This window comes from Lissotriton vulgaris, chromosome 6 (genome assembly GCF_964263255.1).
Source record: "Lissotriton vulgaris chromosome 6, aLisVul1.2, whole genome shotgun sequence".
Lineage (NCBI taxonomy): Eukaryota > Metazoa > Chordata > Amphibia > Caudata > Salamandridae > Lissotriton > Lissotriton vulgaris.
The window spans coordinates 477,737,323-477,753,346 of NC_141694.1; the positions used below are offsets into that span (position 1 = coordinate 477,737,323).

Here is a 16,024-nt window from a genome sequence, read left to right on the forward strand (position 1 = left end):
TAAAGGGCCAACAAGTTCCTTTATCTTGGGACCTGGCTTGAGTAAAGTTCCCGGAGTAGGGCTTCGGGCCGAGTACAGACCCAGAATTGGGCATTCAGGGAAAAAGAATACTGACTCTGCGCTCTGTGTTTTACTGGAAGGAGGCAACAGAGCGTTCACCAACAAGAAAGGCAGCCGTCCGTTAGCTAGAGGCCGTTACTGCCTACAGACTTTGTGCAGGCGTGCTCCTCAGGCCAGGGGGCTCCAGGAATGATCGTGCGGAGCTCCAACAGAAAAACAAAAGCGTTCGAGCAGCGCGCCGCATACATAACCGCCTCTGACGCCTCCTAGCTTTTGGAAATCTTCAAATCGGAGCTCGGAAACAGCAGAAGAGCCGCGTAGGAAAGGACAAACCCGTCCCACGGCCAGAAAAGAATGTCGAAGGTAATAAAACACTTCATGGCAAACAAATAATAATAACACACCAAAGGATGACTGAAACGCAGGCTACTCGCGGACCAACAAAGGCGTCATTAACACTCAAACGAAGGCAGGAAACTGCCCGACATCACATTATCAACATAGTGGTATACAAATCAGAAGCATTAAAGCAAAAAAATACACCAGCAAGAGGCAAAGATTAAAAGGTACTTATCTGCCTGCGATAGAAGGCGAAAGGATATTGATAGGGTTATGTGGGGCCGCGTGCTCCCCGATTGGAAACTGTTTCCTGGACTTGATTGGATGTTTCCATGTGTTTTATTTACTACCTTTCCCTAAGGTTCTTGGGAAATGTAGTTGTTGTTAAATCTTTTAAAATGCTGCTGTTGGGAAGTAAAAACGGCAAACCTCATTAAACGACGTGAACCAGCTGCAGCAGGAGGTGCGTGATCTTAGGTCCTAAAGGGAGTCTACTGACCGTCGTCTGGATGAGTATGAAGGGCGGGCCCGACGCAACAATGTTCGCATCCTGGGAGTCCCAGAGAAGGCGGAGGGGCAGGCAACGGATCTGTTCATCGAGAACCTCGTCCTTAACCATCTCAAACCAAAGGGCCTCAGCAAGTTCTTCACGGTGGAAAGCGCTCACAGGGTGTCGGGTGGTAGGCCCCGGGTTGGGGCGAATCCTAGACCGATCATTGCACGAGTTCCAATTTCCGTGACCGTGACGCTATCCTGCAGGTGGTCCAAGCGGCGGACCCTTTGGAATTTGAGAATGCTACTCTTCTGTTCTTTCCAGACTTCACTCAGGCAGTTCAGAAACAAAGGCAGCGGTTTTTGTCGATTAAGAAGAAGTTGAGGGACAAGTGCATGAGGTACGCAATGATGTTTCCAGCCCACCTACGGGTGGAGTTGGGTGGAAAGGCATGGTTTTTCGATAATCCTGAAGTAGCGGCGGACTGGTTTAATACTATTCAACGGCTGGACCAGGAGTCCCGTGATCAAGGGGAATCGGAGGAACCATGACTTGGCGAAGCGTGAGGCCAACAGGGGATTATTGATTATTGGTTCTGGGGTTGTTTCAGCGGGTGCGGACGTTAGGATGGCCAGCGGATTTGTGTTTATATATTTGGTTTTGTGTTAATTTTCCAGGGGACAGTTGATATTTACTTCAGGGTGTGTCTCGGTGGGTGGCCGGTGCATGGATACCCTGCGGAACAGTGCCTATAACGTTTTCTAATGATGTGTGCAATGCTGGTTTATTCATAGAGAGTCCGGTGGGGGGGCGGGCAGGTCGTATGGTTGGCCCTCCTCTGTGTTCTACTTTTAGATTTTTGTAGCTTAGGTGGGGGCGACAGGCACACTGCTAGTTGGGGAGGGGAGTTTGTAGTATGCAGGGGTGCAGGGTGGGGGGCTGGTCGTGGGAGTTTGAGGTTTGTTTTTGTGTTTTTCTATGTTATTTTATTTCACACTGGGTGCCATTGATCTTGCTTGTTCTTTTTCGGAATGGCTACGTCTTCCGCTAGAAGGGTGGTTGGGATCTCCGCTCTGAGTTGGAATGTGAATGGGCTGGGAGATAAGATTAAGCGGGCATGGTTGGTCAGATGATTCGAGGCACGCCCCGGATGTGGTATTATTGCAGGAAACTCATCTTATGGGGGAGCGGTGCATGGCACTCCACAGAGGGGGCTACAAATTGGTTGTGCACGCTGGCTTTACGACTGGATCGAGAGGGGTCGGGATTTTGATTAAGAACTCCTTCCCACTGGCCGTACAGGCCACATGGACTGACAATAGGGGCAGATTCGCTGGTGTTTCAGGGCTGTGGGAGGGGCAGGTGGTCACTTTTTTGTCTGCATATGTCCCCCCGGCCCTACAGTCCGACACGTTTTTTGATTTGAGTAAAATCTTTTTGACGTTGCCTGTTGGGTTGTTGATTGTTGGTAGGGATTTTAATGCAGTTATGGATTGGGAGATGGACAGGTGCCCGGCTCGGGAGCTGTTGCCCTCCCAGGGGTGGTTGGTTTGAGTTTGTGGAGATGGTGGGCCTGGCTGATGGTTGGAGACTTTTGAACCCTGGGGACACTCAATACACCCACGTCTCGGCTGCGCACAAGTCCCTTTCCAGGATAGACTATGTCTTGATACCCGCGGCGCAGGCGGGTGGATTCAAGAGGCGCGGCATTTGGCAAGAGGGATCTCGGACCACTCGCCTATCTGAATCCGAATGGACCTGGGCGGGCGAGATGTGGCCCGGGTCACACCTATTAGTGCGTGGCGGTTCTGCGACCCAGAGGCAAAGAAAGAGATCGCGCGTGTGGCTGATAACTATTTTCAGGAGAATGTCGACTCCTTGGACTCCAAATGTTTTCTATGCGAAGCGTATAAGACTGTCCTCAGGGGGGAACTGTTGTCGTTCATTTCCCGTAAGAAGAAGGAGGGGCGGGCTGAGATAGATCGGGTAGAATCTGAGTTGCTTGGGGCATCGTCTGACTCCTCCCTGGAGGATCAGCATCGCCTGTGCCTCACCAGGGATGAGTATCGGAGCCTGGCCCGCGCTAACGCGAAAACACAGTTGGCGGATACCCAGAGTAGAATATATGAGCACGGGGATAAGGCAGGAAAACTGATTGCCTGGCTAGAAAAGGGGGAGTGTGGATCGCGATTGGTGCCGGTGCTGCAACCGGACGGTTCAGCTAAAATAACAGATCCACAGGAAATCGCTGATACCTTTGCGGGCTATTACAAGTCAGTCTACGCAGCCGAATGTCTATACTCTGAGTCAGAGAATACGGCCCTGATCAGTGACATTCCAATGCCCATTCTTACAGAGGAGGACAGGAAATTCCTGGACTCCAACGACGAGGTGGCGCAGGCGATCAGAGGGGTTCGGTCGGGTAAATCTTCGGGTCCTAATGGCCTCCCCGTTGAGCTCTATAAGGTGAACGCGAATAAGTTGGATCCCTTCGTTAGAGACATGTTTATAGAGAGTAGGGAGAGAGGACAGCTTCCGTATGATCAGCGAGTGGCAAACATCATAGTCCTGCACAAGGAGGGTAAGCCGAAGTCGGAGTGTGGTTTCTATCTGGCAAACATCATAGTCCTGCACAAGGAGGGTAAGCCGAAGTCGGAGTGTGCTTCCTATCGGCCCATTTTATTGCTGAATGCTGAGCCAAAAGTCCTGGCGAAATTTCTGGCAACGCGGTTGGTCAAGGTAATAACGACACTGGTTCATCCGGACCAGTCTGGTTTTATGCCTCGCCGTAACACGGCTCTTAACTTACATAGGCTGCATGGGGTGTTGGGTGAGGCCTCCCAGATTCATTAATCGACAATTTTGTTAGCCTTGGATGCCACTATGGCATTCGTTAGAGTGGAATGGCCCTATTTGTTTGCAGTCCTGGACAAGATAGGTATCGGCCCGGAATTCGCTTCCTGGGTCCGTCTCTTATATTCTGATCCACTTGTTCGTGTTGTTGTTAACAACCACAGATCGTCTGATTTTAAGTTGGGGAGGGGCACCAGACAGGGATGTCCTCTTTCCCCGCTGTTATTTGCCTTGGCACTCGAGCCGCTTGCGGCTTGGGTCCGTTGGGATAGACCGATACGGGGGATTAGATGGACGCCCGAGTGGGAGGATAAGATATCTTTGTTTGCGGATGACATTTTGTTATATTTGTCTCATCCCGAACCTCACTTAAGGCTTTTCTCGATGTTCTGGAGGTGTTTGGCAGATATTCCGGCTTCGCCATTAATTGGGCGAAGTCGGTTCTCTTTGTCTTGAGCGGTGATCCTCCTGTGGTTCCGGGGGGCTGTCCGTTCAGGGTGGAAACGGAAGGTTTTAAATATCTTGGCATTTTTGTTTCCCTGGATCCTCGGAGCAGGTATTCTAATAACCTGTTGCCGCCCCTGACTCGGCTTTGGCGCGACATGGCCTGGTGGAAATCACTTCCGCCCTCTCTTCTTGGTCGAGCCGTATTGTTTAAAATGATGGCCCTTCCCCGTTTCCTCTATGCGCTGCACAATTCCATGGACCCGGTTCCACCGTCGTATTTTAAGGAGGTAGAGTCTCTCCAGAGACAACTTCTCTGGGATGGCACGCCCCAAATCGCATTCACGAAATTGACATTGCCATGGTACGATGGGGGGATTGGCCTGCCCAACATTCGGAGGTATTATTAGGTATCCCAACTGGCGGCGGTGAATCATGCCATCTATGGTTTGCCACTATGCTATGGGTCGCGGTCAAGTGCCTGGGGGAGGGGGGGGATTTTCCAGGGCGCTGTATGCCAGACGGGGACGTTATCCTTTGGTAGGGCCCACGGCGGTCGCTGTACAGGTATGGCATGAGGCTAACCGTTCTTTTAAATGGGAGGGAAGGATCACGTTGGGTACGCCTTTTTTGGAACGCAGAACGTCTAGGTAGTCTTTGGAAGTCTAAGGGGTTTGACAAGTGGTACCTTATAGGGATAGCCGAGTAGGGGACCTCTGGGGCAACGATGGTATTCTTTCCTTTGAAGCACTACAGGAACGCTATCAGCTGAACGGGAGTGAGCGATTTCGCTACCTCCAGATTAGGTATGCGGTATTGGCCTCCGTCCCCCGGGGTGAGACGCTTCCGGAAGCGTCCCCTTTGGAAGATCGAGTGTTGGATGGTCATCTTCCAACGAAGACGATTTCCTTGATATACAAGAAACTGGTTAATCACACGGAGGATCCCCTAGTGGCTCTTCGGGACCAATGGATGGCCGACGGTCTAATCCTGGACGATGAAGATTGGAGGGAGGCTGCGGCCTCTCCTAGGGTTGTGGCAGTTCAGATTGGTTCAATTGAAGATCCTCCATCGCAGCCATGTCACCGGTCCTAGATTGGTGTGAATGGGTTTGGCTGTGAGTCATGAATGTAGGAGAGGTTGTGGAGAGGTTGGAACGTTCTTCCATATGATATGGGATGGTGCTCTCATCCGAGGGTATTGGTCACAGTGCATGTAAGGGTGCGTGAGGTCTGGGGGGTGAGTTTTGAGTTGGAAGCGTGACGCTGTTTGTTAAATGTCTGGGACCCCAGGGACCTCACATCGCATGGTAGGGTGTAGGCCACGTTGGCTTGCGGCATTGCTAAACGGAACATCGCTCAATTGTGGGGTCGAGTCAGCCTCCCACCATTGGGAAGTGGATGGAAGATTTGGATTGGTGTATGTTTAGAGAGCGGGCAGTATATGTGGCTAGAGGGAGACCCAAGAAGTGGGTGAAAAACTGGGGGCCGTGGAATGTGTATCGGGGTGATATCTGTGCGCCTCCGGCTGTGCAGGTCGACCCAGTATTGGCAGAAGATCTCTGAACCCAAACGTTGATATTGATGTTGAATTTTTGATTATGGTAGACATATCTTGTTGAGGAAGTTCTTTTGATGCAACCCAGTGTTTTATTGTATGTGTTTATGGTTTATTTATGTGTTTAATAAAAAGAATTTTTAAAAAATGGTGCTGTTGGAATAAAGCGAACAGAGAATGCATAATCCTCGCCTCCAGCCCCGACATAGAATTAATGGAACACTTGAACAGAGTAGCCCACATAATCCTGGCGTTTTTTCACTTGGGCTACAAATGTAATTTAAAAAAATCAAAAATTGCCCATCTCAATGTCATGCTTCTGGGATACGAGTTGTCAAGTGAAAGCAAAAGCCTGGCAGGAAATTTTTTAGAAAAATGCACATTGCTTTAACCTCCAACAACAGAAAAGACAAACAATCTATTTTAGGATTTTGGCACAACATACGTTTTGGATTATGCAGAACAAGTAAAACCATTCTACGATTTAATCAGACCTGATTTTTCAATCGACCATTGGACACTGGAACGTACAAACATTTTGCATTCCATACCCGCTATGATAGCTTACAAGCATTTACACACGTGTAAACACAACTAACCTGGTGATCTGCAAAGTCGCTGGACCAAACAAGTACACCTTTATCACTTTCAACTAAGGTGACAGTACCTACTGCATACAGTTCACATTTGTACACAAATACTGAAAAAGAGTTTGGCACCCACTGAGGAAAAACACAGTGTTACAGACTGCTGTAGTGAGAAAGAGCACACTAGCTCAGGGTAAACGCATAATAATTACCAACCTTAGAGGCGGTCACCAGAGCAAGCGTTCCAAATGCCAAAGCATTACATCCAAGATGGATACAATGGGCTAACTCTCTCACTGCAACAGATGTACATTACATATTTGTTTCTACATTACAAACACAAGCATTCCTGCAGCATGAACAAGAATATCCTCTGCCAATTTAAATAATGCCTCTAGATCAAAATGATTACATAATCTACACTAATTGATCTGCTCAGCCTGCCGTGGGGACAAGACAACAATTTTCATGGGTGTGTGCAATAGTAAAAGGTTGCATGCATGAAGGAAGGTTATGACCTGAAAAACACAAACACAGACCCTAGGAGATTGTACAGCGCAGCTAGCAGAACTCAAGCCCTAATTCTGGCACTACAGAGTACGATGCAGTATTTCCCACACTTATAGTGTGAGCACCAGACCGCCGGGGATGCCTGGTCTCACCCTGGAGATACCCATTAAGGGACCATCTCTCAGGGAAGCCAGGAAGGGTTTCGCAGCGGTCGAAGCGCCTTGGGACCCTCCGGGTAAGTAGTGCGCTATATAAATGCCTATACATTTACATTTACATCATATTACTGAGTCCAGTCATATAATGAATATCTTCACTATTGGGTCCAAAAACGATTTAGAGATTCCAAAGGTTGCACTATCAAGCACAAGCTGCTTGGGGAACAGGTGGTAAAGCTGAAAGAATGCTTGCCACAGGATCATGTTATCTACACATAGAGTCATCAATGTGTTGGCGTTCAAGTTGAAGGGAATTCCATGGCTGATGAAGCCTCTAGGGCAACAGTCCACACTGCTGCCTCTGCTGCACTAATTTGTTCTAGTACGAGATTAGACAGACACATCATGTTGGCTGGCAATGCTGCTCGCAACGAGGCCCACCTGCCAAAATGCTTTCCACTCAATTCCTCCTACAAGTTAGATGCACAAAATATTCTGTATGCTAAGATTTCAGGAGTGGGGGATAGCGTAATACCAAACACTGATCGTAGATTGGGATTGATACTAGGTGCACATGAGGGTCTGTGTTCAGCACACACAGTGGTTACTGCTACAGCCTCGCTACTGGAGCTGCGCTATTGGTGGCCAGGTCTAACTAAAGAACACAAGAACTTTGTCTTCAAATGCGACATCAGCCAGCACATGAAGGGATCAACCGTAGCATGTTCACCTCAGACACCTCTATTGATCTCCGACAAGTCTCGGGTTTGTGTTTATTTGGATCACTCAGCCTGTATGGCCCTCAGATGGGCCATACAAGTACATCTTGGTGGCAGTGGATTCATGCTCCAGATTCCTGTGGGGTTGGCCGCAGCGCTTTGCTGACGCTCAAACTGTTATACAAGATTTGCGAGTTTTTATTGGGACATACGCAAATAGCAAGCTATAAACCAACCAGGGTCTGGTGTTTAGTTCTCTGGCTTACAAACATGCCATGGGAAGTTTGGGTGTGGCATTGCGGTACTCCTCTCCCTATCATCCGGAGGGAAATTCAATAGTTGAGAGGAAAAACCCTGACTTCAAGCAGTCCATATCAGCAACGATATTAGGCTTGGGCCGCAGTTGGGTCAATCACCTATATGGGGTCCAGAGGGCATGCAGTAACATGCTAAGAAAATCCCTGGGGATCATACTCCATATGGAATCCTGTTTGGTGTGAGAATGTTGGTATCAGACCTCGATAATGTCAGTGCAGTGGCGGCGGAAACACCATTTGACATCAATGAACGTTTGGCTGTTTTACAGGAACTCAATGAACTCCGGGGAGCTCAAAGCAACATCCAAGTAAAATGCACTGCCACTGGAGAAGTGAAGGTTTTACTGGCAACAGCCGGCCGTGACCCTGAAGATTGGGGCCCTGGTCGGGGAAAAAATTGTGGACAAGAAAGAATTTGGCCTATGTAGAGAAACAAACCTAGGACGTCAACTAAGTAAATGACCAATTATACCTAAATCAGTAGTGTAAAGAAATGACAAAAAATAAACTGTATACATATATATATATTTAATTAGTTTAAATAAAAATCATATAGTAACACAGACTATATGATGAGCTAAAAATACAGGTCATAAAAATGCAAATACACAGACTTCAAATTAATGTGGTTCCTATAAATCATACAAAAATATCACAAGGCACAACCTAATCACAGTATTTAATTACAAAAAGAGTTTGAAATTAATAATCATAAAACACTCGACGCACGTTTCGGCAGAAAACCGCCTTCTTCAGGAGTCTCTGCTGATATTCTAAAAGAAAATATACAAAAAAGAAAATACATATAAAGACGGAGTTTTGTTAATCTAGTATAACATACATCATTTACAAATAGCACCTATGAGTTCTCAAAATGGCATATGAATCAATATGAACAAAAAATTCATCTTTATATCTAAAAACAGTGTCATTCTCTACAGGCTACCAACAGAGGACGTTAAATTTGGTCATTTCTTGTCATATGATTGACAGATATTCATAACTCCATTGTACAGTACTTAGTTATACAAACTACTTTTCTGTATAGAGGTAATACTCCCTTTAGATATGGATTACAGAACCTATAAAACATTGAAAATAGGGACACATGGTCTAATTTCTACGTGGAACATAAGAACCCCTTTGATATCGATAAACACTTACATTGATACAGTTCATGGAAGCTGAAACAACGTCTTCATACATGTGGGTAGTCAGAGCCACTTGATAGAGGCTAATGCCTGATAAAAAATAATAATATAAAAATAACTTACGGGGAAAAGGAATATATAGGGAAAAAAAGGGGAACATAAATGGTTCACTTTGAGCACTCAGCGCCATATAAATGCAACGGCTGACCCGTTTTCGCTATCCTTCTATCTAGGTGGTGATGTCTAACAAAGGAAAGAACCATTTAATTATAAGGAACGTAGCGGAATGCTACCTTACTTCGTGTAATCCCCTATTGGGAGGATCCGTTCCTTCAGGTGATACATCATCAATACTATAGTCAGACAAGGACCAATTAGAATCAGTAAGTGATCTCATAAGTCAGCCAAAAACTTCTATCAAACATAACTGATGTTATATTGTGTGGATACTACTCGCCTAACTGCAAGGTGGAGGCAAGTAACATATATAAAAAAATACCATCTGTGGTTGGCAAGAATACCTGGAATAGCAACACATCGTTTTTTATATATCCAAGAAACCGGTATTCACGAACAGCACCAGGAAAGATAAAACCAAGGCTGACGGGCGATTCTGAACACCATATGGCTTGAGATAAAGGAATGATATAAAACAGAAAACAAAAGACGAACATTAGGGGATGATGTTGGGCGTTAAACCTTGCTTACAGCTAAATAGAAAGTAGCAAATAGATAGTGGAGAGTACCTTAAGGGTTCTGGTAAAGGCGTATAGGTTCTTAACCAGGATATGTACAAGTCCACAGAGGCCAATCAATACGTGGCTATAATAAAAAGACACAAAAATGTAAAGAAATGACCCTTGCTCAGAAGACGGGGGTTGATTAGATTTGTGAACTAAACATTTATGAATCATTTCTGGCATCACGTTATAGAATTGTTACAACGTGGACACATACCTCGTCTGTTCCTTAATATTCGTATGTAGTCCTTCTTAATCCATTTTTAGCCGAAGCAAGAAATCCACAGTGGTGTCAAAACTTATAAAACTGTGGAAATAAAAGGTATTAGAAAAAGGATGTATGGATACGTAACTCGTTCAAAAGCAAAACAGTTACTAAACAGAAGAATGTAGAGCATAGAGAGAGCAGAGGGCATAACGCGCGGGTCCGCTAGTATCTCGGGGCTCAAGTTGTTATAAACGGGACTTACCGATATGTGAGGCCGGTAGTGCGGACAGCAGGATGGTGCTGCTCCAAGTATCCAGGGACGCGCCTAGCAGGTATATGCGGTCGGGAACATCGGGTTCCAATGTTGCCGGCTAGTATTTAAAGCCCCGGTAATGGCGCCAAAAGGATTGTCTAATTAGGCAAACGAGGTTAGAGTAAACAAAAAACAGACTGTTGCTTGATTAGCGAGTGTGTTTTTTATACACGTATACCTTCGGTCGGAGCGATTTACTCTAAGTTCCCCTTAGCCTACACCTGGTCCTCTGCTCATGGATTTAGCTTTAGAAATATAGTCACCTCTGTTTTAGCTATCTGCATATCCTCCCTACTAAGGGCCTTTTTTCCTTAACCTTTTTTCCTTAAGCTGATTATAAGACTAATAGTTCGTTTGTATGCATCCTGTTGAACTGTACGTGTATACTGACCTGATCATATAATATACTCATTATATCTATGATGTCATAGATACATATTGATTCGGGTACACACATGTATCGATAGAGGTATATATATTTTTTATCACTGTATCTATCCATTTCAAGTCAATATTTTTCATAAATAATTTTCATATTCACCACTCCTTCGTTCATCAGGGTAACCATATACATACTTTATCTCTCTGAATGGTATCACCTCGGTGATATATGGAACAGTATGATGAACTTTTGTGCATAATTCAGATACACCAAATACCTTTGCATTTTGTACTACCCGGAGATGCCATCTTTGAATGGGTATATCTCCCCTAGATCGTATGGCATATTCACCTTGAACTCTTCACACCAGCTGTAAATAGCCTTTTTTTAGAATCATATGGTATTTTCTCGCATCTATCTTGATCATTAAGATAGCTCGTGAACAATAACAATCCCCGAAATATTCGCGCTGTTTACAACATATAGCGCCATCTTGGAACAGGGAGCCTCTATAATACCTGGCCACTAGTCCGTTATTTGTTTTTATCACCTCGCTCGCTAATCAAGCAACAGTCTGTTTTTCGTTTACTCTAACCTCGTTTGCCTAATTAGACAATCCTTTTGGCGCCATTACCGGGGCTTTAAATACTAGCCGGCAACATTGGAACCCGATGTTCCCGACCGCATATACCTGCTAGGCGCGTCCCTGGATACTTGGAGCAGCACCATCCTGCTGTCCGCACTACCGGCCTCACATATCGGTAAGTCCCGTTTATAACAACTTGAGCCCCGAGATACTAGCGGACCCGCGCGTTATGCCCTCTGCTCTCTCTATGCTCTACATTCTTCTGTTTAGTAACTGTTTTGCTTTTGAACGAGTTACGTATCCATACATCCTTTTTCTATTACCTTTTATTTCCACAGTTTTATAAGTTTTGACACCACTGTGGATTTCTTGCTTCGGCTAAAAATGGATTAAGAAGGACTACATACGAATATTAAGGAACAGACGAGGTATGTGTCCACGTTGTAACAATTCTATAACGTGATGCCAGAAATGATTCATAAATGTTTAGTTCACAAATCTAATCAACCCCCGTCTTCTGAGCAAGGGTCATTTCTTTACATTTTTGTGTCTTTTTATTATAGCCACGTATTGATTGGCCTCTGTGGACTTGTACATATCCTGGTTAAGAACCTATACGCCTTTACCAGAACCCTTAAGGTACTCCCCACTATCTATTTGCTACTTTCTATTTAGCTGTAAGCAAGGTTTAACGCCCAACATCATCCCCTAATGTTCGTCTTTTGTTTTCTGTTTTATATCATTCCTTTATCTCAAGCCATATGGTGTTCAGAATCGCCCGTCAGCCTTGGTTTTATCTTTCCTGGTGCTGTTCGTGAATACCGGTTTCTTGGATATATAAAAAACGATGTGTTGCTATTCCAGGTATTCTTGCCAACCACAGATGGTATTTTTTTTATATATGTTACTTGCCTCCACCTTGCAGTTAGGCGAGTAGTATCCACACAATATAACATCAGTTATGTTTGATAGAAGTTTTTGGCTGACTTATGAGATCACTTACTGATTCTAATTGGTCCTTGTCTGACTATAGTATTGATGATGTATCACCTGAAGGAACGGATCCTCCCAATAGGGGATTACACGAAGTAAGGTAGCATTCCGCTACGTTCCTTATAATTAAATGGTTCTTTCCTTTGTTAGACATCACCACCTAGATAGAAGGATAGCGAAAACGGGTCAGCCGTTGCATTTATATGGCGCTGAGTGCTCAAAGTGAACCATTTATGTTCCCCTTTTTTTCCCTATATATTCCTTTTCCCCGTAAGTTATTTTTATATTATTATTTTTTATCAGGCATTAGCCTCTATCAAGTGGCTCTGACTACCCACATGTATGAAGACGTTGTTTCAGCTTCCATGAACTGTATCAATGTAAGTGTTTATCGATATCAAAGGGGTTCTTATGTTCCACGTAGAAATTAGACCATGTGTCCCTATTTTCAATGTTTTATAGGTTCTGTAATCCATATCTAAAGGGAGTATTACCTCTATACAGAAAAGTAGTTTGTATAACTAAGTACTGTACAATGGAGTTATGAATATCTGTCAATCATATGACAAGAAATGACCAAATTTAACGTCCTCTGTTGATAGCCTCTAGAGAGGACGACACTGTTTTTAGATATAAAGATGAATTTTTTGTTCATATTGATTCATATGCCATTTTGAGAACTCATAGGTGCTATTTGTAAATGATGTATGTTATACTAGATTAACAAAACTCCGTCTTTATATGTATTTTCTTTTTTGTATATTTTCTTTTAGAATATCAGCAGAGACTCCTGAAGAAGGCGGTTTTCTGCCGAAACGCGCGTCGAGTGTTTTATGATTATTAATTTCAAACTCTTTTTGTAATTAAATACTGTGATTAGGTTGTGCCTTGTGATATTTTTGTATGATTTATAGGAACCACATTAATTTGAAGTCTGTGTATTTGCATTTTTATGACCTGTATTTTTAGCTCATCATATAGTCTGTGTTACTATATGATTTTTATTTAAACTAATTAAATATATATATATGTATACAGTTTATTTTTTGTCATTTCTTTACACTACTGATTTAGGTATAATTGGTCATTTACTTAGTTGACGTCCTAGGTTTGTTTCTCTACATAGGTGTTTACCCTGCCCTAGGAGTCTGCATTGATACCCAGGGGGTCCTTGTTTTTCTCACACCCAAGAAAGAATTTGGGCCATCTTACAGAGTGCCTGCCCTAGCTGTCGAAGGTACCAGAACTGTACTTCTTCCGCCACTTGCCGGCCGCCGAGACAAAAGGTTTGTCTCCATTAATCTGATCAAACCACACTATGTGGCTGATTCTCAACAGAGGGCCGTGTGGGCTCCTGGGTAGCCGCTGCACTCTTCTCACTACAGTTCAGGAAGTTCAAATGTAAGCTTTAATAACTACAGAAGATTCCCCTCTCCAATAAGAAGCTGTAAACATCAATGAAGTGTTACTTCTTCCTGATGAAACAATTACAACTGTACAGTAAACAAGTAGAGAAACTCAAATTTCAATTTGGAAAATTGACGATGTCTACATGAATTTGCCACAGAACTAGTCATCTCCCAGTTCTTCAAAACCTGTTAAGCTGCCAACAATATACCGGACGGTATCTGGCTACTTTGTGCATTATGACAACTTCTCATCGGATTCAAGTGAACCTGAGATACCACTGCCTCTCCCTTTCAAGCTACGTGTGTATGCTTTCTATCTTTGGCTGAAACAGACATACTTTACATCTCTGGATTACAACTGGATTACTATTCCTAGTGCTCTGGATTAGTTTGGTGACTGTTTTTTCCTACTTCTGAATGGACACTATCTCACAGAACGCTCTGTAGTACAACTTGTGAACATGGTTCTGAATCCACATGCATCATCACACCGTGAACTAAGGGACCTGTCCCTGGTGAACATAAAAGCAGTTTGAGTTCCGGAAGGAGTAGAGTGGGACAGGGTATGGTATGATGTTTATGGTCCTACTGAACGTTTACAAATACCGTATTTGTTTAATATTTCCAAAAATGATATCATCACATCTAGTATTTTCACTGATAATTGGGACATTGAAACTGTGCACAATTTGCTTACAGACTTCGAGCAATCAACTGCATTTATTTCTGATGAATAGTATGATGGTACATCTAATTTTGGTGATATGTTTTGCTATCAACATTATGGTCACCTTTTCTTACACAAAGCTAGTATCCCACATGCTGTTTATAATTATACTCAATGGAAACACTGCCCAACACCGCGAAAAGGTAATTCAAAAACATTTGCACAAAAGGTTTCTTATTTTTCTGGCTTTGACACATCAGACCCAACCTCATATTATTATAAGCTTGCACCTGCAAAGAAAAATATGCTAACAAACACCAAGCTGATATACCCTGCTTCCTTTATTTCCCAACTGTTTGTTCAGGGTTTCGCCTTTTGGAAAGACACTGCAGACACAAAATCTGTCTGGCGGCTAAAAACCTGGCAGGTTCAGCGAACTAAGGTCATATTCAGAGCATGCCTCATACCACATCAAATAATTTCCTGAATAAAACAATGCACCAGACTTCCTGTCTTGAAATAGCCAAGACGGAGGATTTGAACACCCCTTGTATTCCCGCATTCTCATGCTTTGAGAACTGGCAGCATTTCACACAATACAGTAAGGATACACTAGGTACCATGATACAAAATGGTTCTTCATCAGACCCCAATAGTAAGGGATGGTTGGTTTGGCCTGTGAATACAAATGGGTTTCAATCTAGATTCATGAGCAAAACCGAAGGCTTTAAGATCAAGACACCTGATCAGTAATATGTACTATCAGAACACACTGGGTGGTGACATCATATAATGTTGGGAAGTTGTGCCTTAATTGGCTAAAAACTTCAACAATTTCTCAGGTGAAGCAACACTTCTTTCTGAGGACATGAATGTCAGGGATTTCTGGTTAGGTCCGCGGAACCCACGTCAAGAGCGCTTCTGGTATGCAGTATACAACGAGCTGTTGAAAGTTTCTCAACTGGAAGCTGCTGAGAGACCGTGCAAGAACGATAGGGTTAATTTAGAAAAGACTTTGGTTATGGTTGACAACAGTATGACCACATTCACATCCAGAATGTATTCACTGGTCAACATAGTATCTTCTCCAATTGACATAATACAGCAGGATATGTCCATCTTACAACATAGTGTAACCAACAAAGTATGTAGTTCCTAATGAGACAAACAGATTGAGGTCAGTGAACCCTAGTGAGTGGGTGGAGGCAAGGTCAGGAGAAAGAGTTCCTCCTTTTCGTAAAGGGACCCTCACACACCCAACACGCAGGTGCCTTGCTTCATCATTGGGCCTGCTCCTACTCTGGTCGGTGCTGCTGGCCGGTGCTGCTGGCTCCCGTAACGTTATGTTTATCCCAGGGAGACCGTGAGGAACCAGCGAAGAAATACCATCGGGCGTGATTTATAGACGCGGTCCGGTGCGGATACTCAGAGGATTTGGTCTTCGTGTGGAGTTGAACGATCGAATAGTCACGCACTCTGGATATAAGGTTTTCTACATCATGAAGAATTGCCATATCTTACGCTTGGTGTAAGATAGA

The 16,024-nt window shown here is 44.1% G+C and overlaps 1 protein-coding gene across 1 annotated transcript in view; it reads right to left on the minus strand.

Moving 5' to 3' along the window:
• LMBRD1 (LMBR1 domain containing 1) overlaps positions 1-16,024 on the minus strand; it is a 686,985-nt gene that overhangs the window by 612,831 nt on the left and 58,130 nt on the right. The gene's annotated exons all lie outside the window — the stretch shown is intronic.